Genomic DNA, 14,108 nt, shown 5'->3' with positions numbered 1-14,108 from the left:
CAGATTTAAAATTCATTCGTAACGTTAAAAAAAAAAAAAAAAATCACTGGCAAAATTAATAAAACTTCCAAAAAGGTTATATTTAAAGAAATAATTTACACTCGGCGAGGAGCATTAAAATTGGCAAATATAAACAGAGTTATTAACAACGATCAATCGAAGATTATTAAATTGTAATAATTCGAACCTTGTTTTTCAATTGATCAATTGTATTGAAATTCTCCCAATCAAATTTTGATTAATATTATTTTCAAATTCGGTCGTTTCACACTGCAACAATCTAATATACACTTCAATAATTTTATATATCGAAAAATAATTTACATATCTCGACATTTCACTTTTCCTTTCTTTTCCATATTTTTTATTCTCAAAGTAGAACGATTTTAGAGAAATATATTGCGCGAAATGTAATTTGTTGTCCATTGTTTACGAACAATAATTCACTATGCATGCTGTTTCGTTCGCAACAATTAAACGAATATCGCGTTTTCACCCGTTTCATCGTAACACCCCCCCTCTCCTCTTTCTTTTTTTTCTCTTTCTCTCTTTCCTTTTATTTTATTTTTATCTTGCTCCCTTCTTTTTTTTCCATCCTCTCGTTCCCGCGCGCGATCGCACTTTTATTGGAAAGCCGCAACAGATATTTTTCGCTGCGTGCGAATAACAGCATATGGCGGGGCCAATTTTCCGGCAACTTGGCCGGCTGTAAATTCAGCTGATCCTGGAGAACCAGTCGGACAGCAATTATATTTTCCATGAAAATTAAAATGGCCACACGCGTTGGAATTCGTAACAGGCTGTTTAATGGCCGCGTGAAATTTTAACTTCGATACGTATGTGGGGCGAGGTCGAGTTCGTTGACCTTATTTTTTTTCTCATTTTCCGATCGAACGATTTTTCGTGAGTGGACAACGAAATAATATATACGATTATACGCGAGATAGAAAATTTAAAAATTATGTAAACGAAACATGTACAACGTGTCCCGTTGTTAAAAGAAGCGGTCGTAATTTGAATAATAAAAAAATTGTAATTCGTTCATTTCCCTTATGATAATTCCTGCAATAATGCAGGAATATTTTAATTACTTTAATTATTTTTTTTTTTTATAAAATTATTTGTCGCAATTAAAATTATTTCGATAAAACACGATCGATTTTAAACACGATGAACCTGTTTTGAATGTGTAATAATAACTTGATGGAAGGAGAGGGTAAGATGACCGACAGGTATAAAATATAATGGCGTGATTATTTCTGAAATGAAATAGCAGCCTAGGGGTTGGTTTCGACTCTGCTTATTTACATACGGGGTCAAGGATCCGCAAAGGAAGCTGTAATTATGAGATGAAAGCATCCCCCTTGAATTCATAGAATACTCCCCCCTCTCTATACACAGGACGTAGGTATAGATCTGAAAAAAAGAAACGCGGCATTCAAAGTTTTTCGGCGTTTCATCGCGTCCAATTACTCCTTACACATCGAATCCATCCCCTTCTGCCTTGACCCCAATCAATTAGCCTCGAGGCGATCGTTCCTTTTCCTTCCTCTCCTCTATATCCCTCTATGTATCCTCTATATGCTTATAGTATACACTTGAACTTTTGGTAATTCTCAAGACAGCTTGAATTTTCGAAAAAGAGGGACGTGAAAATTAATATCTCATCGAGAAAAGAAAAGTTCACGAGTCACTTTTTATCTTTGGACATTCAGAATAATTATAACAGTTGAAATAAAGAATAAGTCTGATCCCTTCGAGTTGTAATTCTCCGAATTCTGGTAAATAATTCAACTTTCACGAGAAATTTACAACAACTTTTTGCGGAAAAACATAAAATGGAAGGAAAATTATCGAGATTTTCGAGTAACGAGAAATTCAAGTTCGATTGTATACACTTTTAAGAAAAACTACCGTTCAATGGACTGAGTGGAAGTAAGAGTTGAAGTAAAAGGTATATAAAAAAAAAAAAAAAAGAAAAGAAAGAACGACTTCGAATCTCATTAGCCGTTCTCCACGTTCGAAACTTTGTCTTCCGGTGTTATTAGAAGAAACCAGTTCGGTCGCGTCAATCGATATTTAATTAAACTCGAATTTGCATGAAACTTCGACTGGGATAAGAAAGAGGTGTACAGGGGGTGGAGGGGATCGGTATAATTAGGGATAATCTTTTACCATTTATCTTCTAAGCGTCCCGGATGTACATTGTTAATTACGGCTGACAGTAACGAAGAGAGCTCCACTTAATCGAGCACGGACTTTGCAGCCACCGACCGTTTCCTCCTTCTTCCCTCGACTTTTCCTTTCCTTTGATCCTTTGTGTACCCCTTACCCGGCTGCTACTGCTGCTGCTTCAATATTTATCCTTCCAGACGCTGATGGAACCGGCCAGCCCATTTTTATCGTTGTTTCGTGGTCAATGGCGGCTTACAAAGGAAAGCGTCGGTCGCGATAAAAGTGGTCGAGTAAATTATTATGCGACGAAACGAGCCGCGATTCTCTCTTTTAAAGAGATGTCAATGGTTAAGTTAGAATATTCGATGTGGTGTAATGCGTGTACTATGTTCTGTGTTAAAGTTTTTCCAAAGAAAAATATTGATTGAAATTATCTCAGGAAGTCTGATCGAGTGCACGATTCTATATTTTTCGAATATAATCTGTCAAAATGAAGAGAGGTTATTGAATTATTGGAGTGTAAGGGAGCGAATATATCTGAAATTCTTGAGAGTTGATGATTATTTTTTCACCATTGTGGATATTGTATTGAATAAAGTTTTTCGTCGACTGCGTGAATCACGTCGAAATAATATTTCGTGTAATTTATTAAATAAATTGGTATTGGAATTCGTTTCATCCAGCACCTTATGGATGGAACAAGGAAACGTTCATTTTGGAACGAGGAGAAAAATAGATACTTATCTGTTTCGTAGATAGAAATTATTTTTTTTTCAAATGCAATTTGTTTACAGGAGGTGCTCGAAAAATTATGACGAGTGATAATGGCATGGCAGTCGAGTGGTTTTGCGAAATAATTGACAAAAGTGTTCGATCTACCGATGGTTTTGTCACTCTGACGAGATACTCGATACTCCGATGAATAACGGAGCATTTGGTTTCAAGAACGATTGGAATAATAAACGAAACAATATTTAAACGTATCTTCCTCTAATTTTTATGAGAAATCATTCATCGATCCAAATGTAAATTGTAATAATTTTTAATTTAAAAAAGTTTACTCCAAGATCGAACGTTTATCGAAATAATTTTATGCAACACGTTTAATTCTATGAATTCTTGAGATATATCGACAATTTTGATCCGTTGAAGAGTTCGAAATTACATCTGCTCGTTCGATGGTCATCAAAGAAATTTATTCAATCGAACACGTGAGTTCGTCCCTTGCGAGTTTCACGGGCAATCTTCCTCGAAACGAGACGAAACGTGGTACGATCGGTATGCAAAGCGCGTCGCCTTCTTTTCTAGTCTAAGACCGAGACACACCCGCGATGTAAATAGCGCTTCGATTCTAAGCTTATATTCTTAAATCGTCTCCCAGTTATCTAATTGATGGAACAACGTTGGAATTTCGATTATATCTCTGCCTCCTATACCTTTTAGTCTTTTAATTATTGTTGAAAAATTTTTAATCGATAAATATATTATTATTATTTTTTCTTCTTCACGTAATCGAATCATCGTAGAATTACACGCTCTACTCGTAAAACGTTTGCTTTTTAGAGCGAATGAAATTAGAGGTAGATTGTTTTCGGGGAAGATTAGTTGCTGTACATTGCCACTTCCGCCCGTTGTTGTTCTATCTTCTATCACGAGTAAGTCTGCTTTGTATTCCAGAGACGTTAACAGTTTTCGAGAAGGGGTGGGTCGGGTTTGAACAAACACGGTTTAAATAACCGGATAAACGGAATGAGTCACGTGCAATTTCCGCGGAGGATGCCGATATATTTCCGTTTATAGGAAACTGGGATTATTCTTGGCTTAATTGGACCATCGTTCGTTCCGTTTAAATATCGAGATATCAACAAAATATCGATCCAAAATCCGTTCCACCGAATCTTAAAATTAACGAAACGTTCAATTGGCGAAACGATGCTACGTCTCGTCGTGTCGAATTGTTGCTATTAAACGAGCGCATTTCTATTAAAATAGATATAATTAATATGAATATATCCGATGCTGATCAATTTCTCTCAGATATAATAATATTTTGTCAACATATTTTGTCAATATAATTTTTTTCATGCGAGTAGTACGGACGCGAGACGAGGAAAGGAACGAGCTCGTTGAAGAATCTTGAAAAAAATTATACACGAGATTCCATTGTTCGCATATTACATGCTGGCAATTGTTTGTCCGAACAACGATGCTTCGACAATTATTCCGAGCCTTCATGCCCGTCACGTCGCCGTGTACAAACGTGGTTGGCGCGTCATAAATTCAAAAACATCATCGGCCACCTCGAAAATTACACGAATAATCGCGAAAAGCCCAATCCCATTTACATCAACAGCGAGGATTACCAGCTCTTACGGCAACAAATCCGCGTAAAAGGTAGCCAGTCAGGTGCACGGAGCACGCCAATTCTCGAATAGGGAGGCTTTTACCCGAAATTCGTCACGTTCTCGTGACAAAAGCGGGTTCCACGGAACGTCCCTCGCTTACAAAGAACCAACCAGCCTCCTCTCCAACTGTGTTTCCGCGGCTAGTCGTCGCGTTAGAAATTCAGCGTGCAGTTTATCCCACAATCGACGCGTGCTCTCTCTTTTTTTCTCTCTTCCTCTCTCTCTCTCTTTCTTTTTGTCAGAGGCTTGGAACATCGCGTTGGACAAACGTCTGACGGAGCGAGAGACGAGGGGTAGAGACGAGACAGCTTCGTATACTACGTAACATTTGACGGGAGCGAAAGTTAACGTTGTACCTGCTAATGGCTCCGCCACTCTTCTGCTCGCGCTCTTTTTTCGAAACGTGGCTTTCGAGTGGCGAGTAGAACAGTGGAGGGTGGCACAATTCGAGAGGGAGGGCATAGAGGCGGATAGCGGATTTCGAAACGGTGACGCCAATACGGGACGATAGAAGAAGAGGAATACGGGAGGGGGGAGAGAGCAGCAGCCGTTTTGTTCCCACCGAGGGACATCAATATCGGCGCGCACAAGTATTCAGAATGCCCTTCAAGAATTTTAATGCGACGGAGAAAGAATTTATTGCGACATAGAATGCGCAGTAATGGCGGAAATACGTATAAAAGTCGGGGAAAAGGGTGCGCATTGTCGCCGTCTAATGGCCTGCCTCGAGGCGTAGCACATTGACGACGCACGTACACGCACGCACCACCACCACCACCATCATCACCGTCTCCTCCGCCCCCTCCAAGCCTTTGCCACCCCTTTTCTTCTTTACCGGTGCAGTGCCGTCCTTTCGAGAGCACCCCGAGGAGCCGTGAGATTTTAAGAATTCACGCGGACATGGGCGAACTTTCGACGTCGCGTTCGAGTTTCTTTTATATACATTCTTTTTTTTCCTTCCCTCCCCTTTCTTTTTTTCTGTCTTTCATTGTGGCGGTGAATTTAGGATGTACGAGTTTCTTTAAACAGTTGCATTGTAATTGGACATATTTGATCTCGAGAATGGTAACTCTGGTCTCTGGTAGAATCGAATTTATTTTACATTTTTTTCGCACATCGCATTCAAAATCGATTAAGATATGTACCAAGAGAGAGAGAAAGAGAGAGAGAAAGAGAGAGAGAGAGAGAGCAATCTTCCAATTAATCTTGAAAATTGCCTTTTTAAATTATAATATATTTTATCGAACGAAATATCGATATTATAACGCTACTTATAAGCGATACTAATATTCTCACGCTTCCCTTGAATATAAAGAGTATCTTTAAATCAAAGCCCCCCCTCTTAATTATCCCCATAAACGTCGCAAACCCTCAAAAACCTACCCTTTCAATTTACACGACCCCACGGAACAGCTTTGGCGCCAACGTTTCTTCAGCCAGGGGTCCCGGTTCCGAAGAACCCTGACCTGCGTTTTAGGGTGGATGCCATCTCCGAGAAATAACCGTGGGTGGGTTCACGTGTTTCCGGCCTTTCTCAGCCCCTTCTCAATTTTACCGTCTTTTAGCATCTCTTTTCGACGACGATTCGAGAGTGTCTCGGGCGAGAAGTGCGCCATTAAAATAGATCAACTGTGATCTCAATTGGGAGAGGCGAGGTGAAAAAGAAAAAGAAAAGAAAAAAAAAAGAAGGGTCGTCGAAGATTTCTTAACCCTGGATGGAAGGAGGGGGGTCGCTTAACCCCGGTAATACAGCGGCCGCCATTGTGCCGGGGCTCGTTGAATAAATACCTTTCGCCTCGAAAGAGATGGTATTATCTCTTTATGGCTCGAAGGAAGAACAGAGAATCGATGCCTCGATAGTTTCAAGAATTTCTCAAAAGAATGAGTTGCGAGCGAAATTTTTCGTGGAAAAGGGAGAAAAAAGAAAGTAACGAGAGCGTGAAATATCGAATTCGGATTACTATCAGAAATTCTATCGAATTTTCGATATTCGATCAAAGTAAATTGGGTAATATATCGTTCGTATTCTCTGTGACAATTATTTTCGGGATAATTAATCTGCCAATAACGAGTCTATTAATTCGTTAGAAAAGGTTCAAATTTGAGCTAAACAAAGAGAATTAATTCTCTTCAATATATTATTCGTATATCTATATTCTTTTCTCGCATCGAATTATTTATATCGAACAAAATATATTTTTCAAGAATAAATCGTATTATAGAATTAAATAGAAACGAGATAATAATTGAAAGAAGAAAAATACTCGCGTAAAAGACAAATTTATGCGAGAAAATGAAATTTTAATAAAAAAAAAAAAAAAAAAAAAGAATTCTTTTCCCATACGTTATTTTCAAAGCGTTTTTCTGCGAGCTTGATGATATCGGAAATTTCGTTAATAGATCTTTAGTTTATCAGCAGATAGATAGATATATATATATAACTCACCACACGGTATCATCGTCCATCCGCCTTTGAAGATCAATCGTGACAACGTGGTATCGATGATAAAGCTTGGCTTCACCGGCGTGCGACCAACCATTAGATCCAACAGCTTTTCATCATTGGAGAAAAGTTTACTTTCTCGAGCGTAAACGATCGCAGCGTGATCGAACTTCTCTCTCTCTCTCTCCCTCTCTTTCTTCCTCTCTTTCCCCGACAGCGTCTTATATACATAGGTAACATTGCATTAGCGGCAAATGGCCGTAAGAACATTGATGGCCTCTCCTATTTCTGGCTCGCTAATTATAGCGAGCACAGGGTCCCGTGGCACGTTCAATTTCGCGCACCGTTGTGACCCATAAATTACGCTAATAATTTCGTTCTCTCTCTCCTCTCTCTCTCTCTCTTTCTTATACCGTTATACCGTTACACCTATGCTATTCTTTCACTTTGTACCACGTGCCATTATTTTCATTAAAAAATACGCTTATTTATACTGAAATCTTCGTTCGTCATTTCCTCTAATTTTTACTCGATTATCACGGATAATACTCGCCTAATAAATCGGATTTCAAAGGCGCGAATTTTCGCAAGCTCGAGTCGCATTAACAGTTGTCTTTGTTACTGTTATTTTCGCCTTTGTGTCAGTTGCAGTAGTAGCAGTCGCGCAATTGCTTCGCAACAGTGCTGATGAAAATTAGCACGGATGCAACGTTCAACACGGAATATTCGCGAGGAAAATGGACTTTTGTTAAATACAAATAATCCGGAAATCGAATTATACATGGGTCAGTCGTAACGTTGGCGAGATACAGAATTCTATAAATTCGAAGAGAACATTTTGTTCACTTTTCATTTTGAAAAATTGTATTTTTATATATATATATATATTTCTTGTATCTTCGTATACAATGAAATTGTATCGAGTAACGCTTGAGAATGGAATCTTGCTCCAAGATGTTTTGAGATTGTCAGGAAGATCTCAATGCATACCCTTTGCTACCGTGTTGACAATTTTAAATAGAATTCTCTCCGAATGTGGAGTCACTTCAGCGATTTTCAAGAGTCAGCTTTCACACAAAGGCTAGAGTAGAACGCTTTTCCGCAATTGTTGTAAATTTAAAAATTGCTTCATTATATCTCCATAATGGCCCGTGTTCGAGTCATTTCAAAGCCACGTCACTTTTCAACGTTGTAGCAAATTTCAAAATTACTACAGGAAGCTTGCTAAAGGCATTGTTAGTTACACTATAAATGTATGTTACATCGTTCGAATTTAACGTTGTTATGTTATTAAAAATATTTTCAATAAATATCCCTTCCTCTTCTTTTGTTCATTTCGATTACTCCAAAAATTCTTTTCTATTAAAATTTATTTCTATTAAAATTTTAATAGTCATGCTTTGACATAAAATATCTTTTTACAGAAAATTCACAAGTCGATCGAATTATGAATTCATTCCTTACAACAAAAATATTTTCAACTCTTGTCTCCTTCCCATCTTCCTTCCCCATTTATCCCGAAATTCCTATGTATGTACAATGCGGCCTCTTCGATCCCCGCGTAACTTCGAGTTAAAGACCCCCGGAGCAAAATTCTGTCTCGACTTTGATCTCGTCGGGGATGCGTGTATATATCGTTCCTCCTTTGTGCGAATAAACGCGAGTGCACGCGCGGAAAAGCGCGTTTCTACGAGGCAGGGGAACGATATAATGTTTCGTCCACACCGACCACAACCATCATCATCATCATCATCATCATCATCATTCCTCTTCAACATCGTATCAAGGACAAATTTTTCCCCAAAATTTGCATATCGAGCCTTTTTCAAGCGTTTAATAAAAATAACCAACCAGTGAAACATTATTACATCAAACTCCACCATTTATTTCGATTCATCGTGCCTCATTGTCGACCCATTTTTTCCTCTTCCTTATAACATATTTCATTCGAGAACACGAATTTACTATAATAACGTTTAATATACGATGTCTATCTCTATCTTGTATTCTCGATTCGGTTATGTTTATGTTACGTCTGTCTATTCGGAACAGATTGGCGGACAGCGGATTAACACATTCCTAGAATCGTCAATCGATAGATGCACATCGTTGTTTACATCCGGAGTTAGACGTACGGCGGAATATGGAGCAACGCTCGAAATACCACGTCTCTTTGCGCTTGTGTTTTTCGATTATAACGATCGATAAATGTCGATAAACGTTGCACAAAGATGCACGACTCTCGTCGATCGCATCTCGTCGATCTATCCCCCGGAAGAGGAGGATATAAAGTATCGCGGATACTTTTATTGGCGATACCACCAGGTAATTTCCTGAGCCACTCGAAACCCGAGGTCACCCCATTTTTGCGAATAAATGCCATGAAAAAACTCCCCTCTCTCCCTTTCTCTCGTAGATTCTCGAGGCACGATCGAAATTCCAGCCGTTCCGTTTGATCTCGTTGTGAACGCGGCAGAAAGGAAGACGTAATGCGATGCGGCACCGTTCCGCGTGATGTAAAATGCGAAAGCTTTTGAAGTCGGACAGGGGAGGGTCGAATGAAATTGAAGCGTTCGGTATGTGTTCCACGATCGTGACGGGGAGTTTCCCTTATTGGCCGGTTTGTCTCGAGTATCCTCGTTAATTTATATATCGGTCTGAACGGTTGAAAAATGACGGGTCGTGCCTTTTCATCACTGATGATACGCGGTAATAATCGTTCACCATGTTGCTCGTTTCCAACTTTTCCAAGGGTTTTATTTTTAGGGATGATGGAGAGCAAAGTTTTCCAGTCCCCGTGAGTTTTTCAGAGATAAAAAAAAAAAAAGGAAATTTCGAGAAATTTCCGTATTACCGTGGTTTCGTTTGGCTTTTATGTACGTATTTTGTAAGTTTCTTGGACATTATTGTTACTTCGAAGTTGAAAATACCCTGAGGGGATCTCGCGTTGTTGAAACTGGATTTTTATTTTTGTTTAAATGTATGTTTTTTAACTTTTCTTGGATATTATTGTTACGCAACGGTTGTTACTTTAAACTTTAAAATTCGCTCCTGTCTTATTTCACAAAAAAACTTTGCCCTCCTCCTGATATTATTAATTTTTCTTTAATTCAATCCTCTTTTTTCTCATTCATCCCAAAAATATACAATAATTAATTCGAAAATATTTTATTATCATTCGCGAACATAATATTTTTCTCGCAAAACATTGTCCCCCTTCCTCTCCGATCTTAATTAAAAATTTTTCCCGATTCAACTCTCCAACGGTTTATTCCATTCCTAAAAGTTTAAAGCACTTTTATAAAAGCACACAACGCAGTATTTAAAATATCGTTAAACCATCAGGTATGCAAATAATACGTATGTAAAATTTCCTCGTGAAAGAACCAAGGCAATACCTTGGAACAGCCAACGAAAGAACAAAGATGTGCCGGAGGTTAATTGTTCCCCGAAATTCGCGGAGGATATATTCGGTCGAGGAGGCGTCGTTTGGGATACAATCGCTCGCTCGTGCTCGCGAGGAGGGCACAATGACGCGTGTGCACCGGTTCCTGCGTTTCGCCGTGTTACATCTGCGTGTTTAGCGTTTAATTAAATTATTTGGGGCTTACCTTCATATTCACTTCCGCGGAATGTGATTAAATTATGTTCCACGGCTGTTTCTGAAACGTCGTAATTTATTTAGTGCATTCACATGAGCAACAATATTCATCCATGGTATAACAACTCGTTTTGGAATCTCTCTCTCTCTTTCTCTGTCTTCATCTTACTTTTGCTTTGGATTAATTTCACGTAAGTTTAACCCCTGCCGGTTACCAAACCATCGCGAACGCTTCGTTGGATATTTGTATTACAAGATTTTTGTATTAAAGAGAGAGAAAGAGAGAAAGAGAGTTAAGAATTCCTTAAATTGAAAATCTTGTGTTTGTTCTTCTCTTGAATAACTTGATGATATCAGTATTTTTTAAGGAATTTTACATTGTGGATTATGCAACATAAATTGTATATAATTTATGTAACATCGAAATATGGATAATATATGATAATTTGTACTGCAATAATTTTTTTTCAAGATTTTCTAATATCAAGATTTTCCAAAATAATTAATTTTTGAATTACTCGGAAAGAGATATCGTTTAAATTTATTCCAGCGTAGTATTATTATTACTGTTTTGAATTAACTATGATTTGCAATTGTCATTTCATTCGTTATTACATTCTGGTATTTGATAATATTAATAATTTGCATTAGAAAACCGAGGACTTGGAATCTGTTTGTTTAATTAACTCGCATCACGACTCCATTCTTTTCTATCTTCTCGAGAAATGAAGATAATCTCACAATTAATGCTGCTAAACCTTTATCTCGAAAACAAAATTCCGGAAAAGATTTCCTAAATACCTTCTAATTTCTCCTTCCAACTTCTAATTCGTCCTCGTTTCAAAGATAGTCGCAATTTCCGGGCTAAATTAACGTCCCAACCCCCGAAACTTTCAAGATGAACGTTAGTGAATGCAGCTGATGAGAGATTTTTGGCCGGCGCCTCGAGTTTTGCGAAACTTCGTCGCAAAACGTGTCTCTAATTTCCCTCAATTTCCTCCACCTCCTTTCGCCTTTCACTCCTCTGTTACCAAAACACGAGATGTTCCGGGGATTAAGCGTCGATCTCGATCATCCGCAGTTTTCCAACCTAGTAGCAATAGTAATTAGAATCTAACCCCCGAATGAAAATTCCGAATCATCCACGGGAAAGTCCGGTTTAAAAACTCGTAACACGCCAACATCTTCAACACGCCTGCCTTTCTGCCTGCCTCACCTCAATTTCATCGTGATTCCACCGTCTCGAGTGGTTAATCGTTCGAGTTAAAACGCTCATCGCGGTGCGCCATTTCTGTGCTACCTCCTATTGTTTATTACGAGGCGATAGAGGAGGAAAAGCGATGCTCGAGACGCGGAATCGTTACACAACTCGCGTGTGCACGGCCTCGTAAAAAGCCGCGATCGTCGTAGCGAGAATTGCTGCCTCTTCACGACGCGCTACTTCCCCTCCCCCCAATCGTTCCGTCTCGTCTTTCGCGGTGCTCGAAAATCGGCGGACCAAGAGTTTTTTAAACGGCCAAGTAAATATCCCGAGAATCGTTGGGACGGATAAAGGCCACGCTCGATCAGACGTCGCCCGATCCCAGGCGATAAAGTTGGCGGCCGGGAAATCGTGCTATAGCTTAGCAGCAAAGCGATCAATTCGACGGAACGTTAGGGTAAATGGCGGGTGAATAGCCGTTGGCTCGACGTGTGCCACGGCCATAGAAACGGATTATAGGCAGTGTCGGGGAGTGTAGTGGGGCGGTGCAGTAGGAGGCGGCCGCGGTAAATTTGCGATGCATTTTTCAACCGGTCCTCGATGTTATTTCGATGTTGTACGAGGATGGTGATAGGAATTGGAACGGTGGAAGATACGGTTCACTCGGAGAGAGCGATGGAACGATGATGGTTAAAAAGAGGATGAAACTGGCGGCCGGTTGACGTTGAAAGTATTTACGATTATTTGCAGGGCATTAAGAAGGCGAGCAGTAGTTGCGGTGGACGATAGAGCCAGCCACTGGTCGGCCTCGTTTAGACGACACTGGGCGAGGAGAAGAGCGGTGGAGGAGGAGGAAGCGAGTGTAGATAGAAAGTATCTACGTGCGACGTAGTCGTTTCGACGATCCTCTCCTTTCCCCTCCTCCTCCCTTCTCTGCCTTTTCCTATTCCCACGTCTGAAAAGACCTTTATCTGTTGTGTATTTTCCGCTGAATTAAGTTTCTTCTTGCCTTCTGCCGGCCAACTTTATACGTTTTGCGGGCAAGATAGCGGGCGTTCATCCCCGACAGACGCGAAGCCAAGGGTTGACTGGCTGCCGAGGACTTTTCTTCGTTCTTCTCGAAAGAGAGAAAGAGAGAGGAGGGCCGCCTCCACACCAACTGAGGAGGATTGGGTGGTTTTTGTTTGCGCCACTGCGCAATATCTAACCACGGACTTAACCAACCCTCCTCCTCCTCCTCCTCTCTCTGCTTCGTTTTCTTCATCTTCCATCCCCTAACCACCTACCCCGTTGTCATTTACCTCTGCCTTTCTCTTCCATCTTTCGTCCTTTTCTCGCGCTTGTCTCGCGCGATTCTCCTGCGTTGTGTCGTGTTTTCGGCAGCCGGGTTGACATTGTTTCGGCTTGTCGCCGAGGAGGAGAAGTCGGCCGAGAGATCTCATCCCGCCGTTATGGCTTCGCACTTCGCTTACATTTTTATGCCCCCGCCGCTTTTGTTTTCCTCCCGGCCTCCTTTTCACGGCCACGCTTTTATCACACGCCTCGGGAACCGGATGATGGAACGACGCCCTCTCCAACCGGTGATCTCACCCCTCCTCCCTTCGCGCTAACTTTCAGCTACAAATGGATCCTTTTCTTTTTTCCAGGCGACCGTAACGAGCCTCGACCCGCTTATCTCGTCGCGGAGCGAGAAAAAAGAGAGGAGAACGCTTCTCGAGAATTGCTTTGCTTTCACGCGATTGAAGCGTGTTCATTCTATGCGCGTATATACATGTAAAGAAAAAATATATTTCGATTAATCATTTAGAAATCAGGGAACGAATCTTTTATAAATTTTAACCAATTTTTTTCGATCCGATTGTGAGCAGTGATTCTAATTTTTCTATGATTTATAATTCGTTTGATAAATTATTCCGTGACAAAATCATTTTTCTATTTCTATTTTTAAAGATATACTGTCACGTTTTGCAGTTTTTCTTCAAAGTAGTACTCTCTATCCAAACACACGCAATTTCCTGTGGCACAATAATCACGGAAAGATTGATATAAACATATCGTAGCGGATCCATTTCAAAGCTGTTTCTCCCTCATCTCCGTGACGAGGTTTAATCGACGTCCGTTCCGCTCGTATCCTCCGCCGATTTTCCTCCGTCCCATCGGAGACTTTACATTTTGGATCGCTTTGACGTAATACCAGGGGCTCAACGCGACAGACAGGCCAGCTTAACCTGACTCCTTTGAGGGCTAGCGGTGGAGACAACGCGGAAGAGAGGACTCGGTTTT

General features: G+C 40.2%; 1 protein-coding gene across 3 annotated transcripts in view; it reads right to left on the bottom strand.

Annotated features, from left to right (window-relative positions):
- Window positions 1-14,108, bottom strand: part of LOC122710409 — a 209,238-nt gene that overhangs the window by 37,254 nt on the left and 157,876 nt on the right. Inside the window, exon 5 of one of the 3 annotated variants that reach the window (XM_043928252.1) lies at window positions 7,072-7,243. The exons of the other annotated variants lie outside the window; for them this stretch is intronic. The gene's annotated coding sequence lies outside the window, so the exon portion shown is untranslated. Of the gene's footprint in view, window positions 1-7,071; window positions 7,244-14,108 lie in introns of those variants that run through there. 3 annotated transcript variants of the gene reach the window in all.

The sequence above is a fragment of the Apis laboriosa genome, unplaced genomic scaffold (assembly GCF_014066325.1).
Source record: "Apis laboriosa isolate Shangri-la unplaced genomic scaffold, ASM1406632v1 scaffold14686_cov152, whole genome shotgun sequence".
Lineage (NCBI taxonomy): Eukaryota > Metazoa > Arthropoda > Insecta > Hymenoptera > Apidae > Apis > Apis laboriosa.
The sequence above is the reverse complement of the archived record's forward strand: the minus strand, read 5'-3'. Positions and strand labels throughout refer to the sequence as shown.